Genomic DNA, 9,728 nt, shown 5'->3' with positions numbered 1-9,728 from the left:
TAAAACAATTCTCTACAGTAAAAGTAAAAGAGGTATCTCTTTCCCTGATCTCAAGCTGTAGTATAGAGCAACAATACTAAAAACTGCATGGTACTGGCATAGAAAAAGAATGGTGGATCAATGGAATCAAATAGAAGACCCTGACATAAATCCACACACTTATGGACACCTGATTTTGTACAAAGATGCCAAATCCATTCAATGAAAAAGAGACAGCATATTCAACAAATGGTTCTTGTCTAACTGAAACTCTACATGTAGAAAAATGCAAATAGATCCATACTTATCACCCTACACAAAACTAAAGTCCAAGTGGATCAAATGAGACACATTAAATCAGTTAGAAGAAAAACTGGGGAAGACCCTAGAACTCATTGGCAAAAGAGACAACTTCCTGAACATAACACCAACAGCACAGACTCTAAGAGCAACAATCAATAAATGGGACCTCATGAAACTGAAAAGTTTCTGTAAGAAAAGGACATTGTGTTCAAAACAGAACGACTGCCTACAGATTGGGAAAGAATCTTCACCAACCCTCTATGTGAGAGAGGGCTAATATCCAGTAAATATAAAGAACTAAAGAAGTTGAATAGCAACAAATCAGGTAATCCAATTAAAAATGGGGAAGAGAACTAAACAGAGAATTATTGAAAGAGGAATATCAAATGGCAGAATAACACTTAAAGAAATGCTCACTCTCATTAGCCATCAGAGAAATGCAAATCAAAACGACCCTGAGTTGTCATTTTACACCCATCAAAATTGCCAAGATCAAAACCTCAAGTGACAACACATACTGGAGAGGCTGTGGAGAGAGGGGAACCCTCCTCAACTGCTGATGGGAATGTAAACTGGTACAAACACTCCTGAAATCAATCTGGTGCTTTTTCAGACAACAAGGGCTTCCTCAAGATCCAGCTATACCACTCCTAGGCATATATCCAAAAGAGACTCAAGTACACAATAAGGACATTTGCTCAACCTTGTTTGTAGAAGCTTTATTTGTAACAGACAGAAGATACAAACAACCCACATACCCCTCAACTAAAAAATGTATACAGAAATTGTGGTACATTTACACAATCTAATACTACTCAGCAATTAAAAACAAGGAAATCATGAAATTTGCAGGTAAATGTTGGGATCTGGAAAGGATCATCCTGTTTGAACTATCCCAGAAGCAGAAAGACACAGATAATATATACTCACTCATATAGACATATAATATAGGATAAACCTACTAAAATCTGTACACCTAAAGAAAAAAAATCAAGAGGGAGTACTCTGGCTAAAATGCTCAATCCCCACTCCAAAAGCAAAGGGGATGGACACCAGAAAAAGAAGAAAATAGGAAACATGATAGGAGCCTCCCACAGAGGGCCTCTGAATGGCTCTGCCCTGCAGATTATCAAAGTAGATGTTGAGATTTATGACCAAACTTTGTGCAGAATTCAGGGAATCTTATGAAAGAAGTGGGAAATATTAGTAAGAGCTGGAGAGGAAAGGCGGTCCACAAGGAGAGCAACAGAACTCAAAAAATTGAGCCCAGGGGTCTTTCCTGAAAATCATACTCCAACCAAGTACCATGCATGGAGATAACCTAGAACCCCTGCACAGATGTAGCTCATGGTAGTTCAGTGTCCAAGTGGGTTCCATAGTAATGAGAACAGGAACTGCTTCTGACATGAAATGATTGGCCTGCTCTTTGTTCACATCCCCGTGAGGGGGGAGCAGCCTTACCAGGCCACAGAGGTAGACAACTGATGAGACCTAACAGAATAGTATCAGAAGGAAGAAAAAAGAAACTCTTGCCTACCACTGGACTTGGGGAGTGGAGTGTGTGGAGAAGGGGGAGGAAGAGCTTGATTGGAAAGCAAGGAGGAAGGGAACTAGAGGGGGGTACACAGTAAATGATATATAATTAAAAATAAAAAAAATAAAAGAATTGGAAAGAAAAAAAAGAAACGGAATACATTCAGTTATGAACTGAATTAGAGAAATTAAAATTACAAAATAATAATAATGAAAGAAATCATAAAATTAAATTGTTTGCAGTGTTAAAAATTAAAGTCTGGTTTTGGCTTTCAAAATTATGAATGTGATTTATGATTCCATTACTAAAGAAAATGCTTTGCTCCATTATTACAAAAACAGGCTTTAAAAAATATGTAAATGTTTAAAAAGCAGGTATTGCAGTTATTGCAGTTTTTATTTTGTCTTTGTCTCTATTTTTTTGTTTTGTTTTGTTTTTGTCTGACAGCTTCAGTTTTGGTTTCTGGTTTTGGTCATCTTAATCATATTCTTTTCATTCTAATTTTTTTAAAAATTAGATGAACATGATAAATCTGCAACAGATAGATTATGGCATATAAAAACTAAGAAAACTTTTGCTAAAGTAAAATGGAGGTATCTTTTAAGAAATCAATGGCATGGACCCAACCCTGTACATATATGAGAACAAGGATCTCTCTGGAAAATGATACAGCTTGATGGCTACTGGTACATCTCGTGCTAGAAGTATAGGAGAAATTTTCTCCTGACAATGATAATGATGTCAATGAAGACCCCTCCACTCAAAATGATTGTTTATTGGGCATATGTTCCTAATCCACTCTACTACATCCAGTTTCCTGAGATGATCCAGAAGTCCTTGCTTACGTCAACAACTTGGTTTCTGGGTATTTTGAAGGAACCCAAGTAAAATAGACTCTTAACTTTTCAGGAATAGGAAGAGGTCATCCTCTTTGCTTTACCAGAGAGATTATTAATTTGGGCATTTTACCAGTCCAGACAGCTTACCTGTCCAGGTAATAGGTCAGAATGCCTACTACTCTAAATTTGGGATAGCAGCTCAAGCCTCCCTTTGAAAACAGGCAAAGTGGAACATTTGAGGGATATTATTGTTCCTTCCTATGGGAGCTAAGAATGAGAGTCTTACATCTCCAATGAGTTACCCACCCTGTGAGAAAGGGGATCACCACACTTGTCCCCAACTTATGGTTCCTTGGAGAAGATCCATCAGAGAAACACCCACCATCTACTCCTGGGACAATTACCCTGTATTTACAGTCATGGATATACTGGTCTATCGTTAAGGGTATTAAGAACTTGGCTTCTAATAAAGGCTCTCAAAATTCCTTTGTTTTGGAAAAAGCTGTTAGTACTGAATTTTGGAGGACTTCAAATAAAAATTGGCAAACCTATGTATGGAAATTGGGGGCTGCCTTGGGATATATAGGCATTCTCTCTGGGAATGCAAGTAGCTTTCCTAAATTAATCAAGTATACTTCTATTTGGCATGTGTTATTCCTCCTTGTTTACTACTAATTGGAAAAATTGTAGTAAGACATTTTAAGAACAATGATACCTATTCAAATGAATGTGTATATTACAATCTTACTAATTGTGTTAGTGCTGATAATAATGCTCTTTCAGAATTAGTTGTTAAGCAAACTGCTTTTGTTATGATTCCTGTTAGGGTTTCTGATTCTTAACATGATCAAACACAATTTAATTGGACTCAGGTTCAGAATCATCTTGCTGGTATTTGGCCCAGCAAAACTTCTCATTAGGCATGTTAATGATGAGAAGTAAGATTCATGATATAGAATCTACCATGAAACCTAGATTAGAATTGGCCAATATAGCCTGGGATATATTTACTCAGGAGGCACTTTTGATCCTTTGACTCTGTGCTTAAGTGGCAACTGACACTTGTGGCATTGTGGGTATGGGTTTGTTGGCCTGTGCCTCCCTTCCTTGTTTGTTACATTTTCTTCCTCAACAACTTCAACACATGCAAGTGCAGTTGCATGAATTTAAATTAAAGATCTCTTACAATCTGATTTGATATGCAGGTAAGTCATTGAGGTGTAAGAGTAAAATTGTAGTTTTTCCAACCTAAGACAGAGGTTCATAAAAATCACATCTGAGACCCTGATTACAAGAAAGAAAAAAAAATGCACATTTCGACAATTTAAGTAAGTCTCTCCACAAAATAAAGTGTCTGGTTATTGGAATTCTGCCTCTTGGCCATGGCAGATGCAGGTTTATTTAAGATCCATGTCTCAGATATTCTACTTGGTGGTCTCTGCAAGCAGGGTGTTGTAGGCCTGAGAAGTAGATAGCAAGCTATCTGCAACCTTTTAAACCAGAAAGCAAACTTGATGTAACCTTGAGTAAATTTCTGGATATTTGCCAGGTGGCACAGATGTATTGCTATTGAGAAAAAAAATTACTTGTACCCTTTGCTTTTTAAGCATTGATTGCAAGTTCTGTAAACTAAGACTTGAAATGGAATCTGTCTTGTCTCTATACTTTAGATCTCTTTCCCCCACATTCACACTCCCTCTTTCATGTGGACCCTGTTAGACTAGCCTGCAAAACTCTCAGGATATGTTCTCTTACTCTGCTCTTAAAGACTCAGTACCCAGGGAACCCTTGACCCTGCCAGCATATTATATAAATAAGTATCTGAAGGTGCATTTAGTCAGTACCCCAGTAATGACTCAGTTCAAAATAACAACCTTGGAAATTTCAAATACAAGACCACGTAGGAGACAACTTTGTCATTCGGTACATTCCTCTTAATTCCACATTCCCAGACATTTACTCACTGGGAAGAAAGACCTAGAGAGAAAAAATCAGAAATAGAGAGTCCTAGACCAACACAACAAAGATATAAAGTGTAGAGACTGAGAGAGACTCCATTCTGTCTGGTCACTTTCTTTGGCATATCAACCTCAGAGCACACCCTCTTATAATATAACTGCAATAAGAATAATATTATCTAACAAGGCATACCTTCTAATGGATCCCAGACATTTCCTCTCTGGGGACTAAACACGTAAATAGATAAGCTTCAAGGAGAAATTGCAAGTCAAATCACCAGGAAGTGGAAGAAGATGGAGGGACTTCTAGGCTAAAAGAACATAGTTCTCTTGAAAGTTTGTCATTCAATACAATGATTAAAGTTCCAGCAACTTCCATGGACTAAAGAACATGGAAGATAAATTTCTTTGGGAAAAATGTGGAATGTTTCCATAATGGAGTACTATTCAGCTGAGATAATGACATCATGATATTTTCAGGCAAAAGGATAGAACCAGGAAAAATCACCCAGTTTGAAGTAGCTAAAATGGAGAAAAACAAATATGGAATATATTCACTTATTAGGAGATCTAATAATAGTGAGGGATAAAGTTCCAATAGACCATCTATTGTGATCAAACCTGTCTTCCACTAGGGAGTTTGGGTGTCAGTTATTTGAGTTGTTGTGTCAGGGTATCCTACAGAAATTTTCAAGCAACCCAGGCTGTTGTAATTAAAATATGTTGCTCTTCACCATCAAATAGTAGATCAGTGAAATGTTCTTTCATCCACAGAAATGCTTCCTTCTTCATCAAATGGGATTGCATACAAAGTCCCATAGTCTGATATTATTCAGAGACCTTATAACACCCAGCTCTAAACGGGATTACTCTATGGAATTCTCCCTTCCCTCTGGACTCTGGGAAGCCAGCAGGAGAGTAGGTAAGAACAGTGTGTAAGTAGAGGGAACTGAGGACACAAGGAGAATATTGCCTTGAGAATCAGGCTGCAGAGGAAGATGATGCACCCAGCCTGGTTGAAGCCTAATAAGCTAGGGTCAGATAGAAGTGGGAAGATGAGATACCCTATGTCATCAGAGAACTAGAGACATGGCATAGGGGTAGAAGAAGGAGCTTGAGTAGGACTGCGAGCAGAAGAGGTTGGGACAGCTGAGGTGAAACAAAGTGAACAAATCATAATAAATAAATTCATAAGAAAAAGTGTGATGAAGGTTATGAATCATACAGCTCTTCAGGACTGATGGCTTCTTGTGGGTAGTGCGAATGTGGGACAAGGATGAACCCAATTTTCTTTAAGTGAGTTGGCACAGAGATTCTGATCATGTTCCAATGAGTATATGAACAAGAATTATTAGAATTGATGTATTAAAAAATTAGTGTGACACAAAGGTAGGAATTTGAACCTGGGAATAATGGAAAAGGATTGTAATGTATGTTATATGAAATTCCCACAAAATAAATTAAAAAAATGATATCTTGACAACTTTTGCACTGACTTTTACCTGGCAGAAGAGATTCTGCTACAGGAGGACAGAGTTTGACAAGTAAGGCATGCTTTCCAGAAATTTTTTATGTACCAGAGAATCCTAGCCATGACCTAGTGGTTATCCAGGTACCTCAGATCCCATGAGCTCAGGTGGCACCTCTCATGTATCATTCCTGGCACTAGCACTACATTTAGAGGGTTTGTCTGGAGAACCACAGCAGAAACGCAGCTGCTCTTGTGTCCTAGGCATATAACACAGACCCATTTCTCTGTCCTGAAGGCCAAGTTTTAATTGTAAATCCCAGGTTCAGAAGGATTCCTGAGGGACCATTTTGTATGTCATAGCTGCTGATCTAGCCATGTCATCCAAGGCATCCCTACTAGTAGAGGTTTGCTGAACTAGTGTGGAATAACACCAGCTGTGAAAGAGTTTACTGCCCTTCAATTCACATTTTACACTCACTGATCTTTCTCTCTTTCAGCTAACCAGTCCAAGGAACTGTCTGATTTACATCTCTTTTTCTTGCTTTTAAAAACTCAATACTCCAGGAAACGATGGACCATGCAAACCTATTATGAGATCCTATAAATAAGAATGGGAAGGTACATTTAGTGAGTTCCCAAGTAACTGTTCAGTTGAAAGTCACAACCTACTGCCTCATCATTGAGTACATTCCCCTTAATCCCACATCACTTTGAAGCTTCCCTACTTAGGAAGCTGTCCTAATAAATAAACATGAAAGTTTCATTTCCTACCTGACATTGTCACAGAGATGAACTGGAGTAAAGGTGTGTGATCTGGATAAAGAGTTGAGATAAAGGTTTGTTGTGTTTCACAAGAAAAAGTCACATACTGGATCATAGATACTGTAAAATGAGGAAAGTTTGTTTACTCTTCTCCATGGAAAACTCAAAATTCTCTCGGGTACTGATTGGCTGAGAAGGAGAATGATGGCATGCCAGAGGTGAAAACCAGTAAGAGTTTCAGGGCCAGTTATTAAAAAGGCCAAGTTGACAGCATGCTTGAGAGAAAGGGTGGTCAGCCTTACATGCCTCAATCTGGGCAGCTGAAAGCAAACAACCCAGAGATGTCAGTTACTGTATCCAAGACTCTTAGTTTAGGAATAGTGCCACATATGTTTTTTGAAGTGGTCATTAATTATCACAGAATCTAATATTATTTATTGAATGCACATATATGTCCTCAGTCAGTGAATTACTTACTGTGAAAATGCTCCCTGCCCAAAGATAATCTTTGAATAAAAAACGTTTAGTTGAGACCTTGCTAATATTTTTACAGAGATCACCTATGATATCACATCAACAAGCAGTCATTTTGTTGTACTCCTTCAGTAGAACTGAGAGCTTTTCATATTGAACCACAAGTGGCAGGCAGAGGGGGGAGACAGACAGAGACAGAGAGAGAAAGATCTAGAGAGACAGATTCAAAAATAGTGATATTGAAACCAACAGAAAAAATGCTAGAATGTGACAGATATCAAGAGACAAAGATTCCATTCTTTCTGGTCACTTTCATTGGCATATGAACCTCACAGCACACTCTCCTGAAATATAATTCCTATTAACAAGACCATACCTTCTAGGCTTTTCCAGACATTTCCTCACTGGAGACTAAATATGAAAATAGATGAGCTTCAAGTAGACACTGCAATTTAAATTACCAGGAAGTGGAAGAAGATGGAGGAACTTCTAGGCTAAAAGAACATAATTATCCTGATAGTTTGTCATTCAGTACAATGATTAAAGCCAGTAACTTCTAAGGTCTAGAGAACAGGACTGATAATCTCCTTTGGGGAAAATGTGGATTAATCTACAAAAAAGTATTATTCTGCTAAAAAAAAATGACATCATGTTACTTTCAGGATGGAACCAGGAAAAGTCATATGGGGTGAGGTAACTGAAATGCAGAAAGACAAATATGGCATATATCAATTATTAGGAGTTCTCCTAATAGTGGGGGATAAAGTTCCAAAAGGCCATCTAATTGTAACCAAACCAGTCTTCCACTAGGGGATGGATGGTCATTAAATGAGTTGTTGGGCCAGGGTATCCTACAGAAAGTAACCCAGGCTATATGTTATTAAAATATATTTCTTGCTGCCCTCAACTGACAGATGAGTACCATATTCTTGGATCCACAGAGATGCTTCCTTCTGCATCAAATGGGATTACATACAGAGACTCACATTCCCATATTATGCAGAGAGAGACCTTAAAACAACCAGGGCTAAATGGGCTTTCCTATGAAATTCTCCCTCTCCTCAGAGCTCTGGAAAGCCTACAATAAAGGAGGCAGGGAGAGTGACATAAATACAAGCAATTGAGGACAAAAGTAGTACAATGTTCTGAGAATGAGGACACAGGGGAGGATGGTACAGCCATCTTGATGAATACTGATAAGGTAGGGTCAGATAGAAGAGGGAGGAGGACCTTAACAATCAGGAACTAGAGAAAAGTTACAGGGTTTGAAGAAAGAGGGTGGGTTGGATTTGAAGGAGAAGAGTGCGGGGGCAGCAGGGGAGATCAAATGTAAAAAATTGTAATAAGAAAACTGTAATCAAGGTGACAAATTATAGAGATGTTCAGGGCTGATGGCTTCTTCTTGGGGATGGTGCCTATGTGCTGCAAAGCTGTACTCAGTTTTCTTTAAGGGACTTGGCATTGAGAATCTGATCATGTTTCAATGAGTATATGAACAACACATATTCCAATTGATTTATTTTTATGAAAAAGAATTTTTATTGTGACTCATGGGTAGGAATTTCAAACTGGGAGCCATGGAAAAGTGTTTAAAGAATATTATATGAAATTCCCACATAATAAATAAAAATAATATAATGACAACCTTTACAATGACTTTTGCCATGGAGAAAAATTCCGCTAAATGATGGCAGTGTTTGATTTTATTAGGCATGCTTTACTGGAACACATTATGTAGCATACTCAATTCTAGCCAAAAAATATGGACTACCCATCTACCTCAGACCACATGAGCTCGGGTGGCACCTCTGAACATGTAGTCCTGGCACTAACACTATATTCTGAGTGTTTAATTGGAAGTGCCACAGCAGAAAACACAGCTGCTCTTGCGTCTAGGCATACATAGTGGACCCATATCTCTGTCCTGTAGGCCCAAATTTAACTGTAAACCACAGGACCAGGAAGGTTTCTCACTGACCACTGATTGTGACACAGCTGGCAATCCAGCCATGTCTTTCAAGGCAACCCTGTTCATAATGGGTTGCCAAAACTAGAGAGGAACAATTCCAGCTGTGAAATAGTTTATTGTCCTTCTGTTCTCCTTTCACATACAGCACTCATTCTCTGTTTCAGGAAAAACAGTCCCAGAAATTTTCTGTTTTCCTTCTCTTTTCCCTGTTCTTAAAGACTCAAAACCCAAGGGAACCCTAGAAACTGCCAGCCTATTATAATAATAATAATGTGAATGTACATTTAGTGAGTACATGAGTAACTTCTCAGTTCAAAGTCAATTCCCAGGAAGTTTCAGATACAAGTCCATAGTGGGAGAACACCTTGTCATTTATTAATTTCCCCTTATTCCCACATCACTTTGAAGATTCCCTGCTTGGGAAGCTTTCCAATTAAAT

Source organism: Meriones unguiculatus (assembly GCF_030254825.1).
Source record: "Meriones unguiculatus strain TT.TT164.6M chromosome Y unlocalized genomic scaffold, Bangor_MerUng_6.1 ChrY_unordered_Scaffold_25, whole genome shotgun sequence".
Lineage (NCBI taxonomy): Eukaryota > Metazoa > Chordata > Mammalia > Rodentia > Muridae > Meriones > Meriones unguiculatus.
The sequence above is the reverse complement of the archived record's forward strand: the minus strand, read 5'-3'. Positions refer to the sequence as shown.